The sequence below is a fragment of the Ailuropoda melanoleuca genome, chromosome 4 (assembly GCF_002007445.2).
Source record: "Ailuropoda melanoleuca isolate Jingjing chromosome 4, ASM200744v2, whole genome shotgun sequence".
Taxonomy (NCBI): domain Eukaryota; kingdom Metazoa; phylum Chordata; class Mammalia; order Carnivora; family Ursidae; genus Ailuropoda; species Ailuropoda melanoleuca.
The window spans coordinates 18053421-18070727 of NC_048221.1; the positions used below are offsets into that span (position 1 = coordinate 18053421).

Below are 17307 nucleotides of genomic sequence, written 5' to 3' on the forward strand. Positions count from 1 at the left end.
GGCCCTCGCCTCAGTTTCCCCATCCGTGTAAGGGTCAAGCAACAGGGTAGTCATCCTTAGCGATTTAGAGGACGCTTCCTGATTGTTTTCATGGCTTAGAAATACCTCTTGATATTGCGTTTGAGAGAAATCAGGAGGGCCAAACGATAGGTGGTCATTTGTGGCAGGACCAGTTCTCCAGCCCGACCACCCTGGGTCGGTCGGACGAGTCTCAGAGACCGGAAGGCCTGAGATTGGGCGGGGCACCCCTCCCCCACTACCAAACCAGAGGGCTGGGGGCAACCCGGACGGGCCGGGGCGTGTCCCGGGGACGGACCCTGCCGGCCGCGGGGCGGGGCTTCCAGGACGGGGCGTGTCTTCTCGGGTGGGGGCGTGGCGGACCAATGAGCAAAGCGGCGCGGATGGAGGCGGGGCCTGCGCGCGGGTGCGGCGCGCTGCGGGGCGGTGGACGCAGGCAGAAGCGGGCGTCGCGCGGACTGCTGGTCGGTGCCGCGCGGAGCTGGCGGCGGGATTGGCTGCGGCACTCGCGTGTCAGGCGGTTGCTAGGCTCCGGCCGCGCGGAGGAGCGGCCGGCGGCGGCGCGGCGTCTTGCGGCCGGGAGGAGCAAGCACCTGCCGCGGTCCGCCCGCCGGCGCTCGGTGAGTGCGCCGCCCGTCCCCTGCCGCCGAGCCTAGCAGCCCAGGCCCCCATCCCCGAGCCTAGCAGCCCAGGCCCCCATCCCCGAGCCTCCCGAGGAACACCTGCTGCTGCTCGTGGTTTGGCCCGGGGTGGGGACACGGTTGCGGACGTCCTTGCGGGTGAGGCAGCGGCGCGGCCCGGGGAGAGCCGCCCCCCTCCTCTCGGCCCCTCAGGCGAAGGCTCAGGGCGTTCCGCGCCCGGGCCCGGGCTCCGCGCCGCGGCGATGGGCCAGGCCTCAGCCCGGCCCGCGCTCCGGGGAACGCGGGGCCTGCGCGTTGGCCACAGGCGTGTGCGGCCTTCCAGCCGCTCCCTGGGCTTGCAAAGAGGGTCGTCGCGCGGCCCAGTTGGGCGGAAGCCGGAGGATGGGGCACTGACCCCCCGCAGGAGGCGGGGAAGGGCGCTGCAGCCGCTGGGACCTGAGCTGCTCAGAGCCTTGGGGTCAAACCCCTCCCCCCACACACAGACACACACTCGAGCTTCTTTGAAAGCTTCCTGCCTTTTCACCTTTTTACTTGGTGTTTGGAAAACCAGATTCACCAGCGGTTGTATTTGTAAAGTGTCTCCAGAGAAAATGCTGTCTCGGCTTAGAATCCTGCCAAGAATTCCAAGTTAATTTCATACAAACTCAAGTGCTAATTAAAAATGCATATTTTAATCTCTATGACATGTGAAGCTCTTAGATTTGTAAACTGACTTACTTCAGAATTAGTTTTAATGATGATCATGAAGTTTTTGCCTTGGTGGAAGCTAGAGCCTGGGACAGCACGTTTATAGCTTAAAGTTCTAACTTAAGAGCCGGCCTGCTATTTCCCTAAATAAGCGAGGAGAAGCGATTCCTGGCATGGAACCCAGACTCCGTGTAGGGAGGGTGGTGTTTATAGGACATAAGCCCAGATAAAGAGTTGGATGTGCTACCAGGTGTTTTGGAGTCTGGAGTAGATGGGATATTGTAACTTTATCAGGTTGTTCTATGCTTAGTATTCAGAGACATGATAATTTCGGAATGTCCCTGTTTTAAAAAAGATTCATCCTTGGAGGCGTAAACATCTCTAGTTGGAGTATGGAGAAGTTGAATGGAACTGTTTGCTGTGGAGCCGAGGAAGAAGAGCTCGTGGCCTGCATGTTTAAAGGAGGCTGAGGAGCCATTTCTTGGAGAAGTCAGATTTGAGGAAGAGTAGGATGCAGAGTGTGAGCCTGTTCAAAGCCTGTGGGCTACTGTATGAAAGGAAGAGTAAGCAGTACTATATAGGCAGCAAACACCTGGTTGGAACATGAAAGCTCTTGTTGATATGAGCCTTGGTTGAAAGAGGGAGCGAGCAAGTCTTTACTGTTTTGGAAAAGTTGATTTGACAAAATACATTCATTCATTTAATATGTGGCTTCACTACTTGCCTAATTTTGTGGTAGGTTCAGGGGACCCGTGTAAAAGAGGCTGGTTCTGCCCTTAAGGAACTCAGTTTCAGGGACAGTGGGGATTCGGGAACCTATGATTGATAGTATCTGCCCACTAAGTGTGCTCACATGGCTCTCTGGGAGCCTGAGGAGAGGGAATTCCTGAGCTGAGGCTTGCAGGGCCAGCAGGAATTAGCTGGGGGACAGCAAGGTCTGGACGCAGGGAACCACATGTACATGAGGTCCTAAAATAGCACCTGTGCGTCCTCCAGCTTGGCGAGTGGAATCTCAAGGCCTTTCTCATTGTGCTTGGGAGTTCAGAGTTTATCCTCAGGGTGCAGAAGTCTGAGAAGGCTTTTAAATTAGTGGAGTGGCATGGTCCAGACCTGTGTTTAGAAAGATCTTGCTGGTGGCCACTTAGGTAGTGTTAGGGAGGGGAGAGGTTCGGGACCTCTGCTGTGAGGTCAGCCAGTAGAGGAGAGATGAGGAGGGAGGAGGAGCCCGCTGAGAGGCTGAAAAGGTTGAGTAGAGGGAATGCCAAGCTGGGGTTGGGGTGGGGGTGCAGGGAGAAGCCTGTATTCAGGAATGTGTGGGTCAGAAGAGTAAGCATGACCAAGGATTTAACTATGTCTTCTGCAAGTTTGCTGGTGTCTGTTAAACACTGAGAATGGTGGAGTAAGAGGGGGTCCCTGGAGCCATTTAGACTGAGATTGTTTAGGAAAGAAGAGGCTGGCATTTGATTGTTAAAAATCTTATCTCTTGAACTTGAGGCATTGCATTTCCTGTTGGGCAGAGCTGTTGTATTGATCCCAGAGTAGAGGAGTGTTCATTCCTTTTTTTTTTTTTTTTTTAAAAGAGGTATGTTCATTCTTGATGCAGATGAGTTATGTTCAATCCTTTACCTCACAGTTGTTCCAGCCTTTCCTGCTTTCTAGGTCAGTGATGTGATAGAATACATCAGCCACAGTCAAGGGCCTTCTGTTTCTGTTCTATGTGCACCATTGCTAATGGCTATGAGAATCCTTTATATTTTTTTTTTTTTTTTAAAGATTTTATTTATTTATTTGACAGAGAGAGAGACAGCCAGCGAGAGAGGGAACACAGGCAGGGGGAGTGGGAGAGGAAGAAGCAGGCTCATAGCAGAGGAGCCTGATGTGGGGCTCGATCCCATAACGCCAGGATCACGCCCTGAGCCGAAGGCAGACGCTTAACCACTGTGCCACCCAGGCGCCCCGAGAATCCTTTATATTGACCGAGGAAGCAGAGTCCTAAATGAGGGAATGTTCCCAAGGTCACACAACTGTCATATGGCAGAGTCAGGATTTGAATCCAGATTGAACATTTGGCTGTGTCCCCCTGTGTTTCTTTCTTTCTTTTTTTTTTTTTTTAAAGATTTTATTTATTTATTCGACAGAGATAGAGACAGCCAGCGAGAGAGGGAACACAAGCAGGGGGAGTGGGAGAGGAAGAAGCAGGCTCATAGCGGAAGAGCCCGATGTGGGGCTCGATCCCATAACGCCGGGATCACGCCCTGAGCCGAAGGCAGACGCCCAACCGCTGTGCCACCCAGGCCCCCCCCCCCCCCCCCCCCCGTGTTTCTGTTGCATCAGGCCGATGATGATAGCCTTGGTTGGGTGCTTCTCAGGTGAAGACCAAGCCCAGATGTTTGGTGGTGGGCACAATGCCAGGGCAATATGGGAGAAGTGATCAGGGACTCCACGCAGAATTCTAGGAATATGCTGTGAGGGACCATTCTCAGAAACTAGGGTTTGTCTGAGCCTTCTTGGGGCCTCTGCTGGTGCTCTGGGCACCATGCTGAAGTAAGCCAAGGAGTCTAGGTCCCAGGCTGGGGAGGGCAGGCTTTAGGGCGTGACTTCAATTGAGCTGGACCCTCGAGAAAGGTTAGTGGTTTGATTGGTGAAGGAGTTGATGGCAGGAAAGTCACATCTCCATAGAAGGAAAATAAGTGAGCAGAGGCAAGGGGTGGGAGAGAGAAGACTGGGCACCTCTTCTATATGTTCTAGAAGGTTGGGTTGGAACCAGAATGCTCCATGGTGGAGTTTGGGGGTATGCAGGAACTTGGAGCACAGCTGTGGTGGTTTTAAGGTCTTGGAACACAGCTATGGTGATGGTTTTAAGGTCTTTGAGCACAGCTGTGGTGGTTTTAAGAAGTGACCCTGGGGTGCCAGCCTGGCTCAGTCAGTGGAACATGGGACTCTTGCCCTTGAGGTTGTGTGTTTGATCCCCATGCTGGGCGTAGAGTTTATTTAAAAACATTAAAAAAAAAAAAAAGCCCCCATTGTGAGTGTGGAGACTGGACTGGAGGCAGATTGGTTACTGCTGTGGTCCAGTAAGGAGATAGGTCAGCAGGGGAGTGAGGAGAGAGAAAGAAGGTTCAAGATGAGGCAGTTCAGCAGACATTAGGGACCTGACTGGTGCTGGTATCATCAGGGATCTACCATTGAATAGAAGGGACAGGAGGTGACAGTGGAATGTAAGGCAGCATCAGCCAAACACTGGTTAGGACTTGAGAGACTCGGAATAAACAGGGGTGTGCCTAAACTGCAAAATGGGGAAGGCTAAGTCTGTGGCAGGCAGGCAAGATGAGTGGCTGTCCTTGGGTGAGGTGAAAAAGGTGGAGGAGTGAAAGACCAGGCCATGCCTGAGGACCAAAGAGTAGAGCCAAAGGAAGTGTCCCTTGGGGAAAAGTGGGGCAAAAGGCTGACCTGAAAGACTGAGCTGAGCCAGTGGGCTGTCCCTGGAAGTTCTGAGTGGGATAGTGCTTGTGCCCCAGTTTTGAGTCTGTTGCAGGGGTGCATTTGAAGGAGGTAGAAGGTAGAGGTATAAAGGAGGTAGAAAGGGTGGTTGAAAGAAATGGCAAGGAAGAGGTATACTCGGGGAGGAGAAACCATGATTTGTTGACCCTCTTGGTGGGTAGGGGAGTAGTGTGTTTTAAAATGTCTGCTGTTTAGGTCTCAGGGTCATGAATTCCAGCCCTGTGTCGGGCCCCTACTTAATAAAAAATATGAATTAAAAAAAATTGGTGGTGCCCGGGTGGCTCACTTGGTTAAGTGTCTGACTCTCAATCTCAGCTTAGGTCTTGATCTCAGGGTTGTGAGTTCAAGCCCCACGTTGGGCTCCAGGCTGGATACACACACACACGCGCGCGCTCACACACACACACACACACACACACACAGAGTACATATATATGTATATATAAAATGTCTGCAGTTTGGGAGACTCAGAATGATAGTAAGGATGGTGTGGCTTTCGAGTGGCTTCATTGAAAGAATGTCATTGGTTTGCAGATTTGACCTGTGCAGAGTAAACTAGAGGTGGCCTATGATAGTGTGAAGTTGGACCCCCTTTACCTTGCTTGCCTTTTTGTGTTTTTATTTTGGTCATAGCCTTCTTGATAAGAGATGTGCACCTAGCCTAGTAGAATGGAAAGTGGTGATAGACCCATTTAGTGGATGGGCAAGAATAAGAGGCCTTGTGAGGTTCCCCCCCCTCAAAGATTTATTTATTTGAGAGAGAGAGCTAGTGTGATTGTGTGTGCACAGCAGAGGGGGTGGGGCAGAGGGAGGAGGAAGGGGGAGAGAATCTCAAGACCTGAGATCATGACCTGAGCAGAAACCAAAAGTTGGATGCTCAAAGGACTGAACCACCCAGGTGCCCTGCCTTGTGAGGTTGTTTTTTTTTTTTTCTAGCCTATACAGGAAGTCAGTGATGAGAAGTTTGATTCAACATCCAGGTTCTCTGGGTGTGTTGTTTAGATTGGAGCCACTGAGGAGTGTGACTGCTTGGAGGCTGGAGGCTTCCAGAGTATCAGAGAAGTAAGAGATGCTGGTTTGAACATTGAAGGGGTCCAAATGGGGACTAGAGAGTATTGAACCTCAAGGGAGCTCAAAGTGAGAATAAATTCAGGTAGTGTCTTCTTCAGTGTGACCTGTGTGTTGGTCAAGGATTTCTCCATCCTTTTCTGGAGGAAGTTTTTTTCTTCCTCCCCGTTAAAGAGCGTTTCTGTGCCTTTGCTGGCGTTACTCTGCTGTTGGTTCTTACCCCCATCTTTTTCAGCTTTTCCTGTGTTGACGCTGGGGTAAGGTGATAGTGGTTTTGAATATACGGGTGATTAATCTGGTCATTTCCCAGTGGGTCTTTCTGAGTCCATGCCTTTGGGTACTAATTGAAAGCGGTCTTCCTACGAGTCACGGAACCTGCTTTGCCTTTTGACCGTCCTATTTCACTCTGATCATTAGTAATACTGTTCAGATAGCAATTTCTATAAATAGGATTTTAGAGTAGTTTACAAAATTATACCAGCCAGAGGGCTTAATTTAGCTTTAATGAATAGGATTTCCTATTTTCCTATTTCTTGGGTTTGATAGCTAAGCATTTTCTTAGCTTTGCTCAGGGCCCAGCGTGGGAAGATAGATGGGACGCAGTGGGACAGTATCATAAACTGAAGGTATCTAAGTTGGTGAAGCTGTTCTGAGTTCTCTGTTGGAGTGAAGTAAATCTGAATGAAACTTTAGCAGTATGCTAACTTAATTTATGCTTTTATTTTAAAAAAAATTTTAAATTAAAAAAATTTTTGAATTTATTTACTTAAGCAATCTCAATAGCCAATGTGGGGCTTGAAATTACAACCCTGAGATCAAGAGCCACATGCTCTGCTGACTGAGTCAGCCAGGCCCCCAATTTATATTTATATTTTATTTATCTTTAAATTTTTTTAAACTTGTATTTTAAAAGCAGGCTTCTAGTGGGAACAATCAGCTGAATATAAAAAATCACTTTTATGACTGAATGTCTTTGTCCTACACATAATGGGGTGCATTTAGTAGCATTGAAGTTAAAATATCACTAAGTTTTAGATATTGGAAATTTTAAAATTTTATTAATTTATTTATATTTTAAAAGATTTTATTTATTTGACAGAGAGTGAGAAAGTGAGCACAAGCAGGGGGAACAGGAGAGGGGGAAACAGGGTCCCCACTGAGCAGAGAGCCTGATGCAAGGCTGGATCCCAGGACCCTGAGATCATGACCTGAGCTAAAGGCAGACGCTTAACCTGTTGAGCCACCCAGCTACCCCAGAATTTTTTTTTAAATTTTTATTATTTTTTATTAAGTAATCTCTGTGCCCAACATGGGGCTTGAACTCATGACGCTGAGATCAAAAGTCTCATGCTCTACTGACTGAGCCAGCTAGTGGCATTCCCCACTTCCTTTGGTGTAATTCTATTTTGGTTGTGGGCATTCACCAATTTTGAATCCTTCTTTTCCTGCAGGGCCTCTGCTCTTCAGGAAGATCAGGCTTTTAAAGCAGCCTAGCACTAGAAGGCAAGGTAAGGTACTTGAAAATTTCAGAGAGATTTCTGCAAAAGAAAGATGATGGATAGTTTCATACTTGGCAAAATGATTATGGAATTTTAAAACACTGTTGTGGGAAAAAGCTGCATCAGGTAATGCATATATTTAAAATAAGAAATTTCGGGGTGCCTGGGTGGCTCAGTCATTAAGCGTCTGCCTTTGGCTCAGGTCATGATCCCAGGGTCCTGGAATCAAGCCCCTCATCGGGCTCCCTGCTCGGCGGGAAGCCTGCTTCTCCTCCCATTCCCCCTGCTTGTGTTCTGTCTCTTGCTGTCTCTCTCTCTCTGTCAAATAAATAAATAAAATCTTAAAAAAAAAAAAAAATCTGGGGGACTCCCGGGTTGCTCAGTTGGTTAAACTCTTGGTTTCGGCTCAGATCATGATCTCAGTGTCTTGAGATCGAGCCCCATGTGAGGCTCCGTGTGTGGCACTGAGTCTGCTTGTCTCTCTCCCTCCCTCTCTGCTCCTCTCCTTGCTCTCTCCCTCTCTCTCTCTCCCTCTGAAATAAATAAATAAATAAATAAATAAATAAAATCTTTAAGAAATTTGGAAAGTAAAAAGTAGAAAAGAAAGGAAAAATCCTTTGTGTCCTAATTTTAGTCTTTTTTGAAAGTTTTATTTAAGTAATCTCTATACCCCATGTGGAGCTTGAACTCACAACCCCAGGGTCAAGAATCCCATCATGTTCTTCTGACTGAGCCAGCCAGGCGCCCCTAGTCTTTATTTAAATAGGAAATACCAACACATGGTACAAACTCAGAAAGTTCAAAAGGATTATACAGGGGAAAGCTTTCTTCCACCCATCCCTTCAATCCCCAGTTCTCCCTAGGAACAGCCATTATCCCCTGAGACCTGGCTGTCCTCCAGTAGACCTTGGGTAGCACTTTTACTGAGTTTAGGTTACGTAGATTTCATTTTTATCCTGCTTTTCTGCTAGCATTATAGCATGAGCTGTGTTCTAGAAATACAGCGTTTCTAATGGTTAACCTGTCCCTAGTTCTTAGATGGTTGTTTCTTACTTTGATTATAATAAATATTGTTGCTGTTAACATCTTTGGGCATTAGGGTTTTTTATAATCTCTCTTATCACCATATTAAATATAAAGCTTTTGAAAAGAGTGTGATCTGACTTACAGTTTTGCAGGAGCACACCTGTAATGTCAAGTGAGGCATGTTTGTATTGGTCTTTATTTTATTTATTTATTTATTTATTTATTTATTTAAAAGATTTTATTTTATTTATTTGACAGAGACAGCTAGTGAGAGAGGGAACACAAGCAGGGGGAGTGGGAGAGGAAGAAGCAGGCTCCTAGCGGAAAAGCCTGATGTGGGGCTCGATCCCAGAACGCTGGGATCACGCCCTGAGCCGAAGGCAGATGCTTAACGACTGCACCACGCAGGCGCCCTATTGGTCTTTATTTTATGGTGAATGTTTTCCCTAGTCCCTTTTCTGTGACTTGCATGGATGTGCGGTCGTTATAGCCATGCAGAGGCCCAGACTCAGTGTTCTCTGCCATTGAGGGTATGTGTAGCCACAGATTCATTCTTCTGAGGTGTTCACAGCCCTTGAATACCCTAAGTGTAGGGGAGGGTGTCAGTTGAGGGGAGCTCAAGGACAAGTGAGACACTTGGAAGGATGTGTCATATTCAGGGAGATAATGGCCAGTGCCCAGCTTGGTCCCCTGTTTGGCATTAGCTTTTCTTTTCTATGGGCGTTGAATTTTTGTATATGGAGGATGGGAATCTATAATCTTACCAAGTTCTTTCTTTTTTATTTTATTTAATTTTTAATTATTTTTTATAAGCTCTACACCCAGCATGGGGCTTGAACTCACGACCTGAGATCAAGAGTTGTATGCTGTACCGACTGAGCCAGCCATGTGCCCCCGGACTTCTAATAGTTGGTATCTATGTATTGAAACAGATTAGTGGACTTGGAAGATGTTTGTTTTTGCAAATGATACGGTCGTTTCTGTTTTACCTCTCTGTGTGCTGGGAACATTTCCCCCCAAGCATTCTAGGGGTTGATACAGGTTTACTTAGGAGTCCCAAGGCTGTCTATAGCAGAATGAACCGGTTTTGCCTTGGTTGTCATAAATGCCTCTCTTAATTAGCTCAGTTGTTCTCCAGGACTGGGTTGATTGTCTAGCCAATTTTTGCCAAGAAAAATTATGCAGTCAATAATGGAATTCCAAATAGCATTTCCTTTTAATTTGACTATTAATCAGAACCTGGGACGTCATCCATTTTCTGGGCCTTTGTTTTACTATGGAATGCCTCCATAAAACATGCCTCTCTCGTCACTGTAAAAATCCTGTGTATACTCTTGTTTGGGCTGGTAGGTTGTCTTTGCATCAGATCTGCCCTGACCTCAGGGAGTCTTGCTTACTGGATTTTTTAATAACGGAGACCAGTCTACTGAGTAGCCCTTGAGCAGAGATGGATTCTGTGTCTTGTGGAAAATGAGGAAGTGTAGAGAACTTTGTTCTACCTGTTATGTTAAGCATGCCTGAAGAAGTGTCATATATATTTTTAGACTGAGCAGTGTTGGGAAGATTGAATTGCCCGAGTAGAGAAATTTGGTGGGAGGAGACTGGAAGAGAAGCTCTTTATTAAAGATCTAAAAATAGAATTCATTAAAGTCACAAATAGATAACAGTAGGATTCCTGTCTCACTCTCTCTTCTGGGTTTGTGCTACCAGCTGTTGCTTCTGCTTACCTGGAAAGGATCACAATATTTTGTCAGAAGGGTCAACAGTATAGACTTAAAATACTGTGTTTGCCAGTCTGAAGATGTGCTTTTTCCAGTTTTCAAGTACTTTAAAAAGGTACTGGATTCCTTGGTGCCAGGAAGAAATCCTTAGCAGGAAAAGTTGATTCTTCTGCTTGCAGTGCCAGCCCTGAGTTGACAGGGCCTGTGGGGTCCCTTGTCCCCTCAGAGCTCTGAGTTGTATTCCCTTCTGGCTGGGCACTGCTGACTAGAGAGGGGGCTCTTGTATAAGCCATCTAATTTACCATCTAAGGCCACGTTAATCAGATGGCACTTCAGGTCTCTCTTCTGGTTGCTTTTAGGAAGGGTTTCTTTTTGATTCTGAAAGCTGGAAAGGAAAATGGCTGCTTATGCTTTCTTCTTCTGCAGGCTTCTGGCGCCCTGGGCTCCCTGTGCCCTTTCTGTCTGTGTGAGGGGGTGAAGGAATGTCCTGGCCTCCCCTCTCCCCTCCTGCTATGAGCTTCCAGGGAGAATGGGGCCTATTGTGGGCTGTGCCTGCAGGCACCGCCCTCCTCGGCAGTGTCAGGTCTGCTGTGGCCTCTGCCCTGTCTGCTGTGGTTACTGGGTGTTGAGGGCCCAGCAAACAGTCCCTTCCTTCCATGCTTCCCTGCCATTCAGGACTGTTCTGAGGGATGGTCCTTGTGCTTTGTTTGCCTCTAGGTCTGCCCTCTTTTGTCGCGTCTTGATAAACATTCTTGAGGACCCCTTTGCAGGCCTGAGCTCACGCTTGCAGCAGCTTTGAGGCCATATTTGGAGAAGCAGGCCTGCTGCTCCCAAGGGTGGCTTAGTGCTTGGTCACAGGAGGCTGGGCACTCCCTCCAGGCCTTTCTTATGTTTGGAATCCTCTGGGAAGCATAGGATTAATCTATTTGTGAATGAAAGTATTTTTAAAAATTTATTTTGGCCTTCAATTATATCTCCTTGAAGCTGGAAAATACTTGTTTTAGCTTTAATCAGTTGTAGAACTCGTTTAAGATGAAATGCCAGAATACTGTTCCCCAGATAGGGGAAGCCAGAGGGACTCAGCTTCTTAAAAAACAGGTTTGTCTGGATATGGGTGCTCCGCTGATATCAAGCTGCCTTTCTGACCCATCAGGCAGTTCTCTTGACCGCAGGCCAGTGTGTCCCTGGAAAAAAGAAGTATGAGGTCCTTAGAGTTTTGGTGAGTGGACAAACAGAGCTGCTTCTTTTTGAGGGGTGTTAGCTGCAGACAGGGAGCCAGATGTGTGGTCAGCTGTTGGCTTTAGTAGGTAGGTTCTGTGAGGAGTAGGTGAGTGAGCTAGTGGGGCAGGAAGATGGAAAAGGCCTGATCAAGTCCCCTTGAAGTTTGCCAAGGGTTTTTCTCCGTGAAGTCTATGTGATTGCGTGGATGGCTGCTGAGAAATTTGTTCTTCTAAAACCCAGATTAGGGAGACTTCGGAATGGTCTTGTAAATTGTTGTTGATTATCTGAATAAAAAAATTCCATTCTTTCCATGATGCTTCAGTATGTATGATTTCTTTGTCTTCTGTGGAAGTGTCTTATGAAAGGAACAGCTGGAACTAGCATTACCCTGGATGTTTGCCTTCCTCCTACTTTTTTTTTTTTTTCCTTTTATTAGAGGGGGAAAAATCTAGCTTATTTTATCCTCCTGCCTGAGCAGAGTGATACATTTCTTTTTCTCTGTTTTAGGATTGGGAGTGGCATTTTGTTTTTATCAAATAAAGGAATAAAACATACTTGCCATGCTGAGGCCCCACTGCAAATGCCAGCAGTTGTTGTAAGGTAGTATTGAGTTCTAAAGGAGAACTTCTGGGGCACCTGGGTGGCTCAGTCGTTAAGCGTCTGCCTTTGGCTCAGGGCGTGATCCCAGGGTCCTGGGATTGAGTCCCACATCAGGCTCCCTGCTCCACTGGGAGCCTGCTTCTTCCTCTCCCACTCCCCCTGCTTGTGTTCCCTCTCTCGCTGGCTGTCTCTCTCTGTCAAATAAAGAAATAAAATCTTTAAAAATAAATAAATAAATAATTAATTAAAAAAAATAAAGGAGAACTTCTTTCAGATAGTGCCTGGTCATACATAATATTTGGGTCATGACTTCCCAAGATGTGAGGTCTCCTCACTGAAGATCATTGCATTTTGGGAAGATCAGCAGGAGTTTTGGCACCAAAACTGAGGTTGGACAATGAAAACACTAAGTGTCCTCAGCAGTAGAAATGTGGGCCTGAGGAAGGAGCCTACCAGATGTACTAAGTCCCCTGGGACCTTTGTATTCTAATGTGGCCTTAAGTAAGACCTTTGACCTCTCTGCCTCAGTAAAATTGGGATAGAATATCCTTCCCATGGACTGTTGAGAAGGCGCCTGGCTGGCTTAGTCAGTAGAGCAGCTGACTCTTGATTTTGGGTTCGAGCCCCATGGTGGGTGTAGAGATTACTTAAATAAATAAAACTTAAAAAAAAAAAGGAGCTAAAGGTTGGCTGGTCATGTGCTCTACACCACTGTAATTGCTGCTTGTTAATATTTGTTGTTTCCTTTCTAGTGTAAACTACGAATCTAATAATAAAGGCTGGCTGTGTTTCTTAGGTTGAAATAGGGGTTCGGGGATGTTTTTTATTGTGTTTTACAATTACATATGTAGTAGGTGATTTTTAAGGTCTTATTTATTTGGGAAAAAAAAGATCTTATTTGAGAGAGAGACAGAGCGGGAGCCTGGGTGAATACGAGCAGGGGGAGGGGCAGAGGCAGAGGGAGAAGCAGATTCCCCGCTGAGGTGGATCTGGGTTTCAGGGCTCCATCCTAGGACTCCAACGTCATGACCTGAACCGTCCGATGTTTAACTGACTGAGCCACCCAAGTGCCGTGATAGGTGATTTTATAAGTAGCAGGTGTTTGATAGAAACAAACCCAGACACAGGGGCACTGGTGCCTCCCAGAAAGCAGCTCTGCCTTGACTGCTCACTTACCTGTGGAGCTTTGAATGCTGTGATGTCTTGTTGGGGTTGGGGGCATTGTCCTTGGAGGCATTGGCCCCTGTCAAGATGAGTAGAGGACTGAAATAGTTTGAGGACCAAGGTCTCTCCGTTAGCTAACCACCATTGTTTAGATTTTTTATTTTAAGTAATCTCTGAGCTCATTGTGGGGCTCAGACTCATGACCCCGAGATCAAGAGGCACATGCTGTATCAGCTGAGCCAGCCAGGCGCTCCAACATTGTTTAGATTTTTAAGGAGTTTCTTTGGAGATTGTCTGTGCTCAGTTTTTTCTTGAATCTCACCAGTGAAGTAGGAGTGTAGACTAGCAAGGTTGCCATGTGAGTTGAGTGACCGGAAATGCTGTTTTCTTGTTCTGTATAATGTTGATATCTTTTCTAGTTATCAACAGCAGGGCATGCCTTAGAGAGAAAGCCCTTGGTTTTCAAAGGACTACACCTGTATTTATTTTTTTCCCCCGCATGACCGTATGACCTCCTGATTGGGTAACTTATAAAACTTTAACTTTGCTGGCATGAGCTCTAAGAGACCTGGAGCAAGTGGGTGTTTGCAGCAGCGGATTCTGTACCTGGAGCATGTAATTCAGTAGAGCTCTAGGGTTGGAATTCCTTAGAACAGGAATTTTACTTTTTTTTTTTTTTTTTGGTTAATAGGAAGAACTTAGTATGGAATGTCTGAACCTTACTCTGTAAAGCCAGCATCCTCCCTGGAAATCGGAACTGTTTGGGCTTCCTTGACTCCTTGAGGGACAAACTGAGCACAAATCTTTGGAGTGTGATGAGAGTACGGGCAGTGATGTCCAACTTCTAAGCAGGGATTAATTGTCCTAAAGGCAAAAATTGGGTTCCAGCCTCTAGGTGATACAGGTACTGTGTTTTATGATTTCTGTGTTGGGCGGGAGCTGCCTCTGGGTTCCCAGCGGGGAAGTCTCCAGGTGATTTCCAGATAGTGGAGGCTTTTGGTTTCTGACCTTTGTGTTAGAGGCAGATGAGGGTAGAGCTGTTGGTTGTTATCAGATAAGAAAATGATCTGATACCACCAGAGGGGAGTTGAAAATCAAGCTGTAAATGCTCGCTCTAAATCCTCTAAGAGGCCAGAGGGGAAGCAGAGCCCACAGGGCTGCTCCCAGCCTGGGAGTCGTCCCAGACAGTGCAGAACCGGTGCGGTCCAGAGGAGGCCACTGTATAGGAGCTGATTCTCAGTAGAACAGGAGAAACCCCAGTGTGGAAGCAAGTCCATTTCTCGTTATTGTGGGGGGATTATTGACCTTGGGAGTTTTATTTCAGATTTGGGTCTGAGGTGGAGCAACCAGGACACTCAGTGGTATACAGAGGGACGCCCACATTCCTTAGATAGTCTGTTCCGTAGGTTGTCTAAAGCACAGAAATACTACACTCATATGAGATGATGGGTGACTGGGTTATTTGTATTTTGTATGTATATTTTATTTTATTTATTTATTTTTTTGACTTTATTTATTTGAGAGAGAGTGAGCGAGAGAGAGCACAAGCCAGGGGAAAGGCAGAGGGAGAAGCAGACTCCCCGCTGAGCAGGTAGCCTGAAGCGGGGCTCGATCCGAGGACCCTGGGATCATGACCTGAGCTGAAGGCATAGGCCTAACCATCTGAGCCACCCAGGCACCTCCTGTATGTATGTGTATTTTGAAGTGTTTATTTTGTGTCAGGTCCTTACTGTGCTTTACGTGCATTAGCATACCTAATGAATCTATGCTTATAATTGGAAAAAGTTAAAGACAAAAGGAATTGGATCTAGGAGTGTATAAGATTAAATACTGACTATTAAGCAGTCTTACAAGACAGGCTAGCCGTTGGGCTGTGGAGAGGACTGTCTGCTGGCACGCACGGGCAGGCCCTGTTGGTGCTGGGTTTCAGTGATTTGTTCCTTTATTCAGCAGGTGTTTTTTTAGTCCCTGTCCTGCCCTGGGCACTGTGCGAGGCTCCAGGGTTGGATCTGGTGATAGGTGAGACAGGTATGGGCCCCGTCTGCACCAAGCAAAAGAGGGAAGAGAAGCAAACATTATTTCCTCTCCATTGGTATTTTTCAGAAGAAAGTGTGCTTGGAGAGGCTGAGGATCCCACCCCGGCGAAGTGACCACAGGTAGTCAATGTGCTTCTGATTCATCATAAGGGGGAGTGGGAGGCTAGGCCTGTCTCAGAGGCTGATGTGAGGGATCAGGGACAGGATCTTGGAGAGCCTGGGAGGCAGTTCTAGATGATGGTGATGATGGCGATGATGGTGATGATATTTTTATTGAAGTATAGTTGACACATAGTGGTACATTTGTTTCAGGCGTACAACACAGTGATTAGACAATGCTACAGTTCTCAATTATTTCAAAGCCAGGCTGACATTTGGGCACACACAGATGTGTCTGACCCGTTGGGCCAGTTCCTGGCCCTGATGCTGTGCCTTAGGTGACCCTGGTGGGCCCTGCAAAATGGTGTTTCAGAGACTGGTTAAAGTGAACTATGGGAGCCCTCTTGGTTTGGTGATTTGGATAAGGATGTGCGGGGGGATTTGGGGGATAATTGAGGAAGCTGCAGTAAGAGATGGGAGGGGAATTAAAGAAAGGGGAGGAGAGGGAGAAGATAACAGTGAGAGGAGGAACTTTGTTAGGTTTGCTCCGCTAATCCCCAGGTCAGCCGGAGGAGGTAGGAGGCACAGGGGACAGGGAGGGGTGGGGACTAGAGACCATTATGGGATCAAGTCGGCTAGCAGTAGGGATGCGAGGTGGGTGCAGAGACTTTGGCCAGCCCTGACATGATGGGTTCATGGTGGTATAAATAGAGGTAGCTTCTGAACAGAAACTGAGGCAGTGAGGTTGGACTAGGCCAGAGTTGAGGAATTGGGGAATCTGAAAGGCAATGCTGGTATGCTTTACTGGGGAAGCAAGTTAAAACCCTTCAGGCTGTGGGGGTCAGGAAAATCAGCAGTGGAAGGAATAATGCCTGGAGGGGACATGTTTTGGTCACCCACTTAAAAATAAACAGCACACTTGGGACACCTGGTGGCTCTGTCAGTTGAGTGGCTGCCTTCTGTCAGGTCATGATCTCAGGACCCTGGGTTCGAGTCCTGCATTGGGCTCCCTGCTCAGTGGGGAGCCTTTGTCTCCTTCTGGCTGCTGTTCCCCCTGCTTGTGTGCTCTCTCTTTCTCTCTGACAAATGAATAAATAAATAAAATCTTAAAAAAAAAATTAACAGCGCACCTTTACTGTATCGCTGGGAACTGGTTGAGCGATGGCTCAAGGAGCCACACAGGTGACTGCAATATCAGCTTAGTGCCTAACAGCTGTTGGAGAGTGTGGGCCCCGGGGAGTAGACTGGGGGATTCCTAATGCCAAACCCCAAATTTAGAGGTCCCCACCTAGTTGCCTGTGGCACTACCCTCTGTGTTCGCCCTCCTGGCTGGGTTCTCTTTCTGCGTGTGCTGCTTTGTGTGGTCTTCAAGCTTTCCCAGGGTTGGTTTGGTGGTGGTGTTTTTTTTTTTTTTTTTTAAAGATTTTATTTATTTATTTGACAGAGAGAGACGGCCAGCGAGAGAGGGAACACAAGCAGGGGGAGCGGGAGAGGAAGAAGCAGGGTCCCAGCGGAGGAGCCTGATGTGGGGCTCGATCTCAGAGCACCAGGATCACGCCCTGAGCCGAAGGCAGATGCTTAACGCCTGAGCCACCCAGGCGCCCCTGGTTTAGGTTTATGTTTACTTCATCTTGTTATTATTATTTTCTTTTTTTTGCATTTTTGCAAAATACTTTAATATCTGGCTTGTAGGAGACAGCAGAATTCTGGATTTACTTCTGCATTGACTCTGTTGCAATATCACTTTATCTTATTGAAACAATATATTTATTTATTTATTTTAAAGTAGGCTCCACACCCAACATGGGGCTTGAATTCACCATCCTGAGATCAAGAGTCGCATATCCTATCAACTAAGCCAGCCAGGCGCCCCTAAAAAAGAAAAAAATATATATATATAGGAAAAAAGTCTATCCTTTTTTTTTTTTTTTCTTTAAAGATTTTTTATTTTTTTATTTATTTGACAGAGATAGAGACAGCCAGCGAGAGAGGGAACACAAGCAGGGGGAGTGGGAGAGGAAGAAGC

General features: G+C 46.9%; 1 protein-coding gene across 7 annotated transcripts in view; it reads left to right on the plus strand.

Annotated features, from left to right (window-relative positions):
- Positions 1-551: 551 nt before the first annotated feature.
- Positions 552-17307, plus strand: part of DAG1 (dystroglycan 1) — a 68227-nt gene continuing 51471 nt past the window's right edge. The window contains exons 1-4 of one of the 7 annotated variants that reach the window (XM_034658326.1): positions 552-638; positions 7367-7423; positions 13838-14050; positions 15250-15302. The gene's annotated coding sequence lies outside the window, so the exon portion shown is untranslated. The remainder of the gene's footprint in view (positions 639-7366; positions 7424-13837; positions 14051-15249; positions 15303-17307) is intronic. The other 6 variants (XM_034658328.1, XM_034658327.1, XM_034658329.1 and 3 more) reach the window with 6 other exon arrangements.